At 37.9% G+C, this 14,118-nt stretch overlaps 1 long non-coding RNA gene across 1 annotated transcript; it reads left to right on the top strand.

Annotated features, from left to right (window-relative positions):
* The first annotated feature begins 10,555 nt into the window (after positions 1-10,555).
* On the top strand, positions 10,556-11,624 carry LOC140893283 (uncharacterized). The gene is made up of 3 exons (XR_012153085.1): positions 10,556-10,780; positions 11,042-11,147; positions 11,278-11,624. It is a non-coding gene; the product is annotated as an uncharacterized lncRNA (long non-coding RNA).
* Positions 11,625-14,118: the final 2,494 nt, after the last annotated feature.

Raw genomic sequence — 14,118 nt, 5'->3', positions numbered from 1 at the left:
TTTGTTTCTAGGAATGCCACCTTCTTGGAGAAGGAGTTCTTATTGGATAAGAAAGGCGAGATGATGGAACTCGAAGAAGTTCGAGAAGAACCCGAAATACAAAATAACGATCCTGCACCTCAGGAACCATTGCTGGACACGCCTGCACCTAGAAGATCCAAAAGGACTTCTAGACCTCCAGTTCGATATGGTCTTCTTCTTGAAGGGGATCAAGATGAACCCAACATTGGATGTGATCCAAGAAACTTCAAGGAAGCAATTTCTGATGCGGATTCGAATTTATGGCTTGAAGCTATGCAGTCAGAATTGGATTCGATGCATACAAACCAAGTTTGGTCTTTAGTAGATCCTCCCGATGGAATTGTTCCAATAGGGTGTAAATGGATCTACAAGAGAAAGCTTGGGCCTGATGGTAAGGTATTGACCTACAAGGCGCGATTGGTGGCGAAAGGTTATACTCAAAGGCAAGGAGTTGACTATGATGAAACCTTTTCACCAGTTGCAATGTTCAAGTCCATAAGAATCCTGATTGCCATAGCTGCATGGTATGACTATGAGATATGGCAAATGGATGTGAAGACTGCTTTTCTTAATGGAGACATTAAGGAAGAAATCTATATGAAGCAGCCTGAGGGGTACACATCCATGGGAAGCGAGCATAAGGTATGCAAGCTTCAGAGATCAATTTATGGTCTAAAACAAGCATCAAGAAGTTGGAACCAGAAATTTGATGAAACAATTAAAGATTTTGGTTTCATCAAGAACCCGGAGGAACCTTGCGTGTACAAGAAAGTAGTTAAGGATGCGGTGACATTCTTAGTACTTTATGTTGATGACATCCTACTCATTGGGAATGATGTAGGGATGTTGCAGTCAACAAAGATATGGTTATCAGGTAGATTTTCGATGAAGGATTTGGGAGAGGCATCCTACATTCTTGGGATACAGATCTATAGAGATAGGTCTAAGAGAATGATAGGACTCACTCAATCAACCTACATCGATACCATATTGAAACGGTTTTCAATGGATGGGTCCAAAAGAGGACATCTACCCATGTGTCATGGAGTTTCTCTATCCAAGTCTATGTGTCCCAAGACTGATGAAGAGATAGAGAATATGACACATGTACCATATGCGTCAGCTATAGGTAGTATCATGTATGGGATGATATCTACCAGACCGGATGTAGCATTTGCTCTGAGTGTCACGAGCAGATATCAGTCTAATCCTGGTCAAATGCATTGGAAAGCCGTGAAGGACATTCTTAAGTACTTGCGAAGGACTAAGAATATGTTCATGGTTTATGGAGGACGAGAACTCAAATTGGAAGGCTATACCGACTCTAGCTTCCAAAGTGATGTGGATGACTCGAAGTCAACCTCTGGATTTGTGTTCATGCTCAATGGCGGTGCTGTCTCTTGGAAGAGTTCCAAGCAGGACACCACAGCGGATTCCACCACTGAGGCTGAATACATTGCAGCATCAGCTGCTGCTAAAGAGGCCGTTTGGATGAGGAAGTTCGTCCAAGAGTTGGGCGTCATTCCTGAATTTGTTGGTCCAGTCCCGGTGTACTGTGACAACACGGTGCCGTTGCTCAAGCAAAGGAACCAAGGTCTCATCAAAGATCCAAACACGTACTGAGGAAATACCACATAATCCGGGAGATTGTGGAAAGAGGAGACATCATTGTCGAACGAGTGGCCTCTGCAGACAATATCGCTGATCCGCTTACTAAGCCCTTGCCAGGACCATTGTTTGACAAACATCGCGAAGCAATGGGTCTACGTAGTATGACTAGTTGGCTATAGGGCAAGTGGGAGATTGTAAGAGTGGGTGCCCAGTGAGCCAACTGTGTGGCTATGGGCTTTGATGACTCTTTGTATAAACAATCTTTTGTTTAATATTATTTACACTTTTATGGCAATGACTTTATATTACTTCATATTGTTATATTGTGATATACTATTGTTGTTTTGATAAAGACCTTGAATATACTATAGTGTATGTAAGATGTGGTAGAACATGGAGATGTCTATCATGAAATACATCTTATAGTCACTGTATATTCTAAAAACCGTTCCTAGTCGATTGAGCCGTCCGATAATAAGGATAAGGATCGCTCGAGTTTGAGACTAGCATTTGCGATGCGGAGTACCACGTTTCATTGGTAGGGAACATGGAGATGTTCGAAGCAAGCAAATGGATATTCATAGGATGAATAATCGAACTACCCTATCCGGACTTTCCAAGTGGTTATCACTTATCGAGTGGATAAAGTCCGCGGTTTTGGTTGTACACCATTAGTCCTTACGACTTGAAACATCATGGAGACTCTATATGCTAGTTCTGTGCTTTGACTCGTTTACCGACTCTATGGGGGTCATCAGGTGTCGAGATTGGGTACAGTTACGACACATATAGGAGTCAATGCATTGTTGTCAAGGATTCACCACATACTTGCGAGTGTGGATATCCTATGCGATCTGAGGAGATATTAGTGTGACAAATCTCTGGCCAGAGTACTTGATGTGATTTAAAAAATGGTTTCTTAGTAGCACATGCGATGTCACTAATTTGATCTTCAAGATGCATTGCATAGTTATCGAATCTTGAGCGACTCTCGATATACCAATGGTTGTTGATTCGATCGGGATATATGGATGAAGGGACCGTACTGTATGCTAACCAAAATCTACAGGTTCTTGTAGGCACTATCAGTGATACCTAGGGAATCATGGGGCGATGTTGCTAGGCGCTTTACCATGATTCGTTGGGCAAGTCGGAAATTGTTGTTCCGAGTCACAAGGAGTTGTGAGCCCACGGCTAGCTGTATCCCTGAACCATTGAGGGTCACACAGTGTAATGGAGTTTTAATCCCCGTTGAGATAGTTAAATTTAAAGAGTTAAATTTAATGAATAAAGAAGTTGGACTTCTTAAATAAGAGTAAGGGAGTAGGATTTCCTAAAATGACATAGGGATGGACATTTTTGGAAACCACTGAATTCGGATTCAGGAAAATTTATCTTGACTTTAAAATGTGCAGAAATGGTTTCTGTGCACATTGGTGAAATCGGTTCATCAATCGGAGTCACGATGAATTTTATATTAATTTCTGAACGTGTGGGCTTTGCTTGTCGGGCCTCAACTTATGACTAATGGGCCCTAAGCTGTTAGTGGCCTGCATTATAAATAAGTTATTGCAGTACAGAAATTAGACACAACAGGTCATTATTTTGAGAGCAAAATTTCAAACCCTAGCCTCTCTCATAATTAAATCGGCCGAACCCTCCTTGCTCTGTCAGAGAAATTCCGGTCTGTGATTTTTGAATTGCAGCCAGGAATAACGAATCAGATTCGTTTAATCTCTTCGCAGAAAAATTCTGATAGATTTTCTAGTGCAATCTATCAGAGGGATTTAAACCCCATTCGTGGACCTGATTGAAGGAGTTCATCAGTTCCTGGGAGATACAAGAAGCGCAGAGAAATCTGTGTGGTGTCCATTAATCTCGATTCGAGATTGAAGGTAAAATTTAATTAATTGTTATTTAAATTTTACACACACAATAATTTAATCGTTGAATGGTTGATACCCACACCATGGAATTGTTCCATGATAATAAAATTTTTAAACTTCCGCTGCACCGGGTATCAATCGTGATTGATCTGAGAGCCAGTTTTTTCCAACACTCGGCCCAGGTGGCCACTCCTCTCACCGCAACAAAAGTTGCAGAAGTAAACCTCCACCACCTGCACGCACGCCCATCCAGAAGATAGCCAAGGGTCTCCACTTTTTGTTCCTCGGTGCATTGGAAAGTCTGAAAAGTCATCTCCATGCGGTCTAACCAGTTTTCCGCATCCTCCGGAGACTCACCTCCAACTAAGGGCTTAGGACCCATAGCTAAGAATCGACGCACAGTGAAACGCTCGTCGTCATGGTGACGATGACGCCGTTCTCGACGAGGCTCCCGGTCGGCATCACCCCAACGCCCACCAACACTGCCATGAGAACTCCGGTCGTCACGATTTGACATCTACAAAAATATCTCAAGATGAGACTAAATCCCAAGAATTCTTTTGCATGCTCTGATACCATAAATGTAGTGACCCTTACCTGGATCACCTACTAAACAGAACTTATGCATGCAATTAACTTAATTAAACAGATATCAGAATAAAACTGCGAAATCCATAAACAAAATATACAATCCCAAGAAAAGAAATCTGTAATTTATCCAATAATATACAACCAAATCGAATAGCTGTATAAACCCAAACAACAGTAATAAAAACCTAAGCGAAGCTCCAGCTGGCCAACCACTAACTAGCCCCTCCTGGATCCACCCTCCTCGTCCAATCGCAAACCTGCCCCATGGAAATAAGGTGTCCAGAAAATATAGAGTACGAGACGTGAGCATAAAACGCTCAGTGCGAGAGTATGAGTATACATGCATGCAAAGTGAACTCCCTATAGACTCGAGGTCAAGGATCAGATAACCAAGACAGACCGGGCCCTGGTATGTAGCACGTTGTGCCGTCGCTTCAGGAGGTGGCTCCCATACCGAGATAACCGTGGATACGCCGGACCCAAATCGATGAAAGTCCATCCACTAACAGGATAGGGTACAACCCTACTAACAGACATCTCGAAAGAGATACAGCAAGATGCAAATGAATGCAGCATAATATCATGGCATATAAATCATGCAGTCACATAATACATGCATACTCAGTCAGGATATCTCGAACAGTACTTTCGTACCTCAATACAGTGCAAGCTCTACCAACTCTAGGTCCACGCCTATAGTCTGCTCTACAATGCCAAATGATACTACTATCATTAAAGTGCTCTAAAAGCCTTAACTAAGCTATTGCATACTCCTAAATATTTATAGGAAGCAAAAGCTATACCTTCGTCCGTCGTTAGCCCTTTGATGTCGATGCCTCCAGAACTTGGGCACAACTCTGCTACGACTACCGAACGCCTCGCCGACCTTCGGACCAAGCCTAAGAAGACTAGAACAGCTCCAAAAGGACTAGAAAGGAAAGGAGAACTCGGAATTGGCAAATGAAAGTGAAGTCTCGGCCTTCTATTTATAGACAACGATCGGAACTTCCGATCCTCGATCGGAACGTTCGAACCTCGATCGGAACGTCCGATCCTGCCATCGGAGCTTCCGAAGATCCTGATCTGCCACGTGTCAAAATATCACTTGTTGAATTCGGATAGGGGTGATCGGAGCTTCCGATCCTGATCGGAGCTTCCGATCTTGCCACACGTCATGACTGACGTAATATCGATCGGAGCTTCCGATCCTGTTCGGAGCTTCCGATCCTGATCGGAGCTTCCGAACTCATCTTCGGAGCTTCCGAACTCTACCCAAGTAATCATGATTAATTCCTTAATTACCGATTTTGGGTACGGGGTACTACATTCTCTATCCAAGTCCATGTGTCCCAAGACTGATGAAGAGATAGAGAAAATGACACATGTACCATATGCGTCAGCCATAGGTAGTATCATGTATGGGATGATATCTACCAGACCGGATGTAGCATTTGCTCTGAGTGTCACGAGCAGATATCAAGCTAATCCCGGTCAAATGCATTGGAAAGCCCTGAAGGACATTCTTAAGTACTTACGAAGGACTAAGAATATGTTCATGGTATATGGAGGAAGAGAACTGAAATTGGAAGGCTATACCGACTCTAGCTTCCAAAGTGACGTGGATGACTCGAAGTCAACCTCTGGATTTGTGTTCATGCTCAATGGCGGTGCTGTCTCTTAGAAGAGTTTCAAGCAGGACACCACATCGGATTCCACCACTGAGGCAGAATACATTGCGGCACCAGCTGCTGCTAAAGAGGCCGTTTGGATGAGGAATTTTGTCCAAGAGTTGGGCGTTATTCCTGAAGTTGTTGGTCCAGTCCCGGTGTACTGTGACAACACGGGTGCCATTGCTCAGGCAAAGGAACCAAGGTCTCATCAAAGATCCAAACACGTACTGAGGAAATACCACATCATCCGGGAGATCGTGGAAAGAGGAGACATCACTGTCGAGAGAGTGGCCTCTGCAGACAATATCGCTGATCCACTTACTAAGCCCTTGCCAGGACCATTATTTGACAAACATCGCGAAGCAATGGGACTGCGTAGTATGACTAGTTGGCTTTAGGGCAAGTGGGAGATTGAAAGATTGGGTGCCCGGTGAGCCAACTTGTGGCTAAGGGCTTTGATGACTCTATGTATAAACAATCTTTTGTTTAATATAATTTACACTTTTATAATGGCGTTTACTTTATCTTTTATCATATTATTATGTTGTGAAATACTATAAGATGTTTAGATGAACCTTGAATATACTATAGTGTATGTAAGATGTGGTGGCACATGGGGATGGCTATCATGAAACACATCTTATAGTCACTGTATATTCTAAACAGTTCCTAGTCGATTGAGCCATCCGTTAATAAGGATAAGGATCGCTCGAGATTGAGACTAGCATTTGCGATGCCGAGTACCACGTTTCATTGGTATGGAACATAGAGATGTTCAAAGCATGCAAATGGATATTCATACGATGAATGATCGAACTACCCTATCCGGACTTTCCAAGTGGTTATCACTTATCGAGTGGATAAAGTCCGCGGTTTTGGTTGTACACCATTAGTCCTTACTACTTGAAACATCATTGAGACTCTATATGCTAGTACTGTACTTTGACTCGTTTACCGACTCTATTGGGGTCATCAGGTGTCGGGATTGGGTACAGTTACGACACATATAGGAGTCGATGCTTTGTTGTCAAGGATTCACCACATACTTGCTAGTGTGGATATCCTATGCAATCAGAGGAGATATTAGTGTGACGAATCTCTGGCCAGAGTACATGATGTGTTTTAAGAAATGGTTTCTTAGTAGCACATGCGATGTCACTATTTGATCTTCAAGATGCATTGCATAGTTATCGAATCTCGAACGACTCTCGATTTACCAATGGTTGTTGATTCGATCGGGATATATGGTTGAAGGGACCGTACTGTATGCTAACAAAAATCTATTGGTTCTTGCAGGCACTATCAGTGATACCTAGGGAATCATGGGGCGATGTTGCTAAGCGCTCTTACCATGATTCGATGGGCAAGTCGGAAATTGTTGTTCCGAGTCACAAGGAGTTGTGAGCCCACGGCTAGCTGTATCCCTGAACCATTGAGGTTCACACAAGTAATGGATTTTTAATCCCCGTTGAGATAGTTAAATTTAAAGAGTTAAATTTAATGAATAAAGAAGTGGGACTTCTTATTTAAGAGTAGAGGGAGTAAGATTTCCTAAAATGACATAGGGATGGACATTTTTAGAAATCACTGAATTCGGATTCAGAAAATTTATCTTGACTTTAAAAGATGCAGAAATGGTTTCTGTGCACATTGGTGAAATTGGTTTATCAATCGGAGTCATGATGAATTTTATATTAATTTCTGAACATGCGGGCTTTGCTTGTCAGGCTTGAACTTATGACTAATGGGCCCTAAGCTGTTAGCAGCCCACATTATAAATAAGTTATTGCAGTACAGAAATTACACAACAGAGGTCACAAAATATTTTTCGAAAACCCTAGTTTTTCCCTACTGTGGCCGCCGCCCCCTGTCCCTCTCTGCTCGAAAAATTTCATCCTGTGAATTTTGAATTTTCAGTCTGGTTTAACGGATCAAATTCGTTAATTCTCTTCGTAGAAACTTCTGATAGATTTTCTAGTGCAATCTATCAGAGAGATTAACATTCTGTTCGTGGACCTGATTGAATAATTGTTCGTCCATCAGTTCCTGGGATATACAACAAGAGCAGAGTAATCTGTTGGTGTCCATAATCTCGTTTCGAGATTGGAGGTAAAAATTTAATTGTTATTTAATTTTTACACGCACAATTTAATTGTAAAGTTTTGATACCCATGATATGGAATTGTTCCATATAAAATTTTTAAAACTTCCGCTGCACCGGGTATCAATTCTGATTGATCTGATCACCGTTTCACAACAGTAAGGACTAATGGTGTGCAACCAAAATCACAGACTTTTCCACTCAATTAGTTAAAACCACTTGAAAAGTCCGAATAGGGTAGTTCGATCATTCATCCAATGAATATCTATTTGCATGCTTCGAACATCTCTATGTTCCATACCAATGAAACGTGGTACTAGGCATCACAAATGCTAGTCTCAATCTTGAGCGATCATTATCCTTATTGCGGACGACTCAATTGACTAGGAACTGGTTTAGAACATACAGTGATTACAAGATGTGTTTCATGATAGTCATCCATATCCACTATCACATCTTGCATGCATTTTAGTATATTCAATGTCTTTATCTAAACATCGTATAGCACGTCACAACATAACAATATGATAAAAGAGAAAGTAAATTCCAATAAAGAGTGTAAATTATATTAAACAAAGATTGTTTACAAATAGAGTCATAAAGGCCCTTAGCCACAAGTTGGCTTGCAGGACACCCACTCTTTCACGAAGGGAAAAGAAGAAATCTCAAATACTACCTAAAATATTTTGAGTACCTCTCAACTTTTACGATCATTTTAAATTCATTTTTAAAATAAAATACTTCTATCTAAACACGAGTCTATCAATTTTTTTGATATTTAAGTTTTTCGATAGTGACTTGCTCTCCATTATTGGTCCCAAGGTGGGAATTTCTCTCCAAGTACATTGCTGCAAGTCACAATGTATGCACCAAACTTGGAAAATTGCTTTTGCCCATATCTAACAATTGAGAAATCACATTTGTTCTAGTAATGAAACCCATCAAATAAAAATATATTCGAGTATGGCATATTTGGATTGAGGGATATGAATCCATTTATTCCAAATCTGTTTAATTGTTACGATGAATTTATGCTGGGTGCATGCATTAGAAATCGACCTTTTTGTTAATTTATATAAATCGACCTCTTTGTGAATTTATATAAATGTACCGTTAATTATGATCTATTTGAAATTTGCTAAATATGAGTAGTTTGAAAACGAATTTTCATATTTATTTTTTGAATCGAATCCCTAAATTCACATATCCCAGTAATACAAAGTAGAACCAAATTTAAATGGCATTATTATTGAGTCAACTTGAAGGTTATTCTACATAGCATGAAATACTAGTAATCATGTAAGAGATGAGTATGATTATTTATTTATTTTTTTTTTGAGTTGTTTGAACATTATTGTTTTTATTGTTTGTTTATTTATTTATTTCGGGTTTATTTTAATATGTGGATTGATTTTGGGCCTTTGTGGGGCTCATTTCGAATCTATATGGAAATGGGGCCAACTAGGCCTACCATCTTTGGGCTCTTCGGCCCGAATTTCCACGTGAAGCGTCAAAATTGGGCTGGGTTCCTTAACAAAATCTCCTCTAATCTTCTTTCAACCAATCATGTATCAGCTACCACGTGGGACTGCCCCCTCCCCTACCCTCGCCCTCCCCCACCCCACCCCACCCCACCATTTTATGACGTCACTAGATCCCTCCTCTTTATTAAACACAATTTTATTTTCTAATTTCCAACCTAAACATATTATATATATATATATATTTATATTTTACTAGTTAAATTGAAGCCTAGTTAAATTTAAAAAACCTTTTTTTTTTTTTTCATTTTTCATACGTGTTTTGAAATCCCAAGCTCGTCGAAACTAAAATAAACTTTTTATGGCTCAAACTAATATGATCGAGTAACTTTTTTTGGTGAGACAGCTCGTTAGATTTTATTTTTATGAGATTTGTCGATTCTATATCTAAATCGAAAATTCATTATTTTTATAAAAATTAATATTTTTTATGAATTTTGTCGAATTGAATATTCGTCACATTATAATTAACCAGTAAAATGGTTGCATGTAAACTTTTGTGAAATACTATATATTAATTAGAATTCTTACGCAATCATATTTGTGAAAAGAATCTTCATAATTACTTATTTTTAGAGGTTGCAAACACTATCTTAACTAGAGAGATTCATGATGCATATACTTTTCCTTTGATTCGAGGAGTAATTTCTCTCAATAAGTTTGAATGAAATTTTGTGCTAAACTTAAAATATTGGTAGCAGATGAGGATTGAGTCATCAACCATTTGTGATGTATAATTAGTATACCATATTCGTTTTATCCATAAAACATGGAGATATCACACTTTAATTAGTGCTCAGTTTATAAAACAGTATCTATTTTATATATATTATATATATATATATATCTTAATTTTATAAGAAATAATTCTCTTAAGACGATATATCTCACAATATCCACTTAATATATATCTACAGTGAGATTTTTCGCATAAAAAATTGTTTTTCATGAGTAAGATTAATAAAAATATATATCTAAAAAAATTATTGGATAAGACTATCTCGTGAATTATTTATTACTTATGTTTTTAATTTTGTTAAGATACGTATGATTCCTACGCATCGTCACACATTTTGTTTTAATTATTTCAAGTTGCTGAATCGCTGATACACTGGCTAGGCTCTTAATTTAATGCACTTGCTTCTTCTTTCGTATCCTTCAACTTCTCCCCCCTCTCTAAGTCTTCTGCTGCAACTCTCTCTCTTTCTCTCTCTATATATATATAATATAAATTGGCCTTCTTCGATCATTTTACTGAGAGGAAAACTTGATCCCCAAAACACCTGATCATATATTTTTATTAAAAAATAACACAAATTAATGATGGGATCGGATTCTTCTGATCAATATATCCACATGGTAAAGTACTCTAATTTCTCTTGGTTTAATTAATCTTCTCAGAGTTCTATATATATACTTTGTCTTCTTATGTTTGATCTATCTCAAATAAAAGGATGAAATGATAAATTGAAATATATGGATTCATAACTATTTTTTTTAAACTCAGATTATTGTGATTCTTGATCCAAATTACTTGCACGCGATATAAGGATGTTAAGAGAACGAATTGTTTGAGTTTGAGTATGCGGGATTAATGAAGTATATATATATTTTAAGCAGGTGCAACACCTGATAGAAGAGTGCATACTATTTAAGACGAGCAGAGAAGAATGCATGGAAGCCCTCTACAAACATGCAAATATCAAGCCTGTCATTACTTCCACAGGTTACACATGATCTTCAAATATTATTATATAATAAATAATCGATTAATGGCTCGAAGATTCAATATTTTGAAGAATTTTTTTTTTGGGTTTTTTCTTTCTATTATTATTTTTTTTTAAATGTAAAATCAGTGTGGAAGGAGCTAGAGAAGGAGAACAGGGAATTCTTTGATGCCTATTATAGCAGCAAGAAAGGAGAGGAAACTGAAGCATCTGAGGTGGAGACAACCCGAAGAATCCACGAAATAGTGTTGGATTCTTCCGAGAGAAAATAGTACAAAAAATTCTCCATTATATTGATGATAATTATATATATATATATATATTCAGTCAACTATTTAAGAGGTTAGGAATCTTATTGGTTCAAATGCAATATATTCAGTCAACTATTTAAGAGGTTAGGAATCTTATTGGTTCAAATGCAATATTTTATACAATGTTAGGGTCATTCTAAGTATTGTTATTTTATTGGACTCATTTCTAGGATGTATGAAAAAATATTATTGATGTTGTTGTTATTATTATTATTATTATTTTTTGTTATTATATTTGAAGATAAGGGTCCCCAACTTCTGTTGAAAAGGACGTGGAGTTGTATATTTATGGCGTTGGGAAATGTGTGTGATGTGAGAGACGTGGCAGGCTCGTGGGTTGGCCATGGCGGGGCTTGAATGCGCTGAGATGGTCTCGTGTCGTCCTACGCTTCGCCATGGCATGCGCGAGAAAGCTTCGTGGTGTCCAATGCTTTCAACCCGACCCTCCATGAATTGCAACGTAATGTAATATGAGTGGTTAAAAAATATTATATTATTTTTGAAATGCATACGCGTTATATGTGTGATATAACACAAAAATATTATATATAATTTATATAGTATATTTTTAATTAATATAATTTGTTTATCACTACTGCAATATGAGTGATTAAAAAAAGAATATGATGAAATAAATGAGAAAGTTGGTTAGTGACATTCAAATTTTGTCCTTTATGAATTTCTAATTTTAGTGAAAGCAGTGGATGTATTTTTGTACAACCATTAAAATTACCAAAACAATTATTATGTGACCTTCTTTGGATTATGGTCCAGCTTGGCAAGATCAGTTGTCATTGATTGAGTTCGCGTAAAACAACAGTTACCATCGTAGTATTGGGATGGATCCGTTTGAGGCGTTGTACGGGCGACAATGTCACTCCACTGTTCTGGGAAGAAGTGGGGGAGCAACAGGTAGAAGGATCAGAGTTAGTCCAACAGACTGTTGATATTGTTGGACAGATCAATAAGCGAATTAAGACTGCACAGGATCGGCAAGCTAGGTATGCGAATGTTAAGCATAGACCTTTACATTTTGAGGTGGGCGAGAAGGTGTTCTTGAAAGTTTCACCATTTCGCAGGATTTTGAGATTTGAGCTCAAGGGTAAGCTATCTCCTAGGTTCATTGGTCCATTTGAGATTTTGGAAAATGTTGGAGATTTGACTTACTGATTGGCGTTACCGCCGTATTTGTCAAGTATCCATGATGTATTCCATGTGTCATTGTTAATACGGTATGTGGCAGATGAGTCTCATATCTTACAACCATCTGAAGTACAGTTGGATACAGATTTGACGTATGTGGAGAGAACTTTGCGTATCATAGGTCATAAATATAAGGTCTTACATAACAAGATCATTCCTCTTGTTCTAGTTCAGTGGAAACGTCGAGGCACTGAAGAAGCTACTAGGAAACTTGTGAGCCGTATACATATAGACTATCCAGAATTGTTCTGATTTCTGTTGTATTTTGACAGTATCTTGTAAAATGTTCAGTTTGAGTAAAAGGAAATTTCTTAAGTAGGGGGAGAATGTAGTAGCCCGACTCCATTTTACAAGATTAATTAAGTAAAAATGATTAAGAAAGGATGACCTCTTAAATCGGTTTTAAAAATAATTACTAACAAGCGCACTAGGTCAAATAATAGTAAAGTGGACAGAGAGTCCAAGTATCGAACCCACAGAGACTGTTATTAGCAACTACCAAAATATAATTATTTCTACTTAATCTAGACTAACAAATAAAAGTGATGTGATTTGTTTGTTTAAAATAATATTCATAAATAATTTAAAATAAAATAAAAATGCAGTGAACACTTTGGAATTAAATTCAAGATTTAGAAATTCGATCAAAGACACACGTAGGTACCGAACAAATCATGCAACAAGATGCCGATTTAGGATTTATATTTCAATCTTAAATTACGGTGAATTCTCCTAACTTGTTTGAAGGTTTATTTTTAGAACAATTAAAACCTATTCAGATGTTGACGGATCAATCTTTTATAATTCAAATCAACTTCGAATGCATTTAGATTCGTGAGAATTCAGTTTGCACATAAAACCACACAATGAAATCAAATACTATTTCTAGTCAATTTAACTTTTGTGTTGATTAATGAAGTGATCTAAATCAATTCCTCCTCTGACGACTTAGAATCGATTAACATTCAAGTAAAAAATTGGCCAGATTAATATTCGCAAGACAAATTTAAATTCAAAAATAAATAATTATAAAACCAAATCTGAAAAATCTCAATCAACATTAAAGTTTTCTGCATAAACTTGTTCGGCCCAATCATGCGGCCTTGATCGAAATAAAACGACTACTCAAAAATTAACATAATTCAAAATCAAGTTCTTCAATCCAAAGCATGAACCAAAAATTAAAAATTAAAAGAAAAGAAGAAGAATAGAACGAGATTGATGGTTGTAGCCGCCTCCTTGCCTCTCAAACACGTTTGGAACTCTTCATCTGATGTTAAGAAAGCTATTTATACGCCCAAATATCTTCAAAAGATAGTATCCAACTCGAGAAAGAATTTCCAAAAATACAAACTCTGCACGCCCTTCCCGCTCGAGCGGTAGAAACTTCCTGCTCGAGCGAGAATACTTCTGTCTCGCAATTCTTTCCTTCTCCGCTCGAGCGGTAATAAAGCCC

This window comes from Henckelia pumila, chromosome 3, assembly GCF_033568475.1.
Source record: "Henckelia pumila isolate YLH828 chromosome 3, ASM3356847v2, whole genome shotgun sequence".
Taxonomy (NCBI): domain Eukaryota; kingdom Viridiplantae; phylum Streptophyta; class Magnoliopsida; order Lamiales; family Gesneriaceae; genus Henckelia; species Henckelia pumila.
This window is presented reverse-complemented; position numbering and strand designations above follow the sequence as displayed.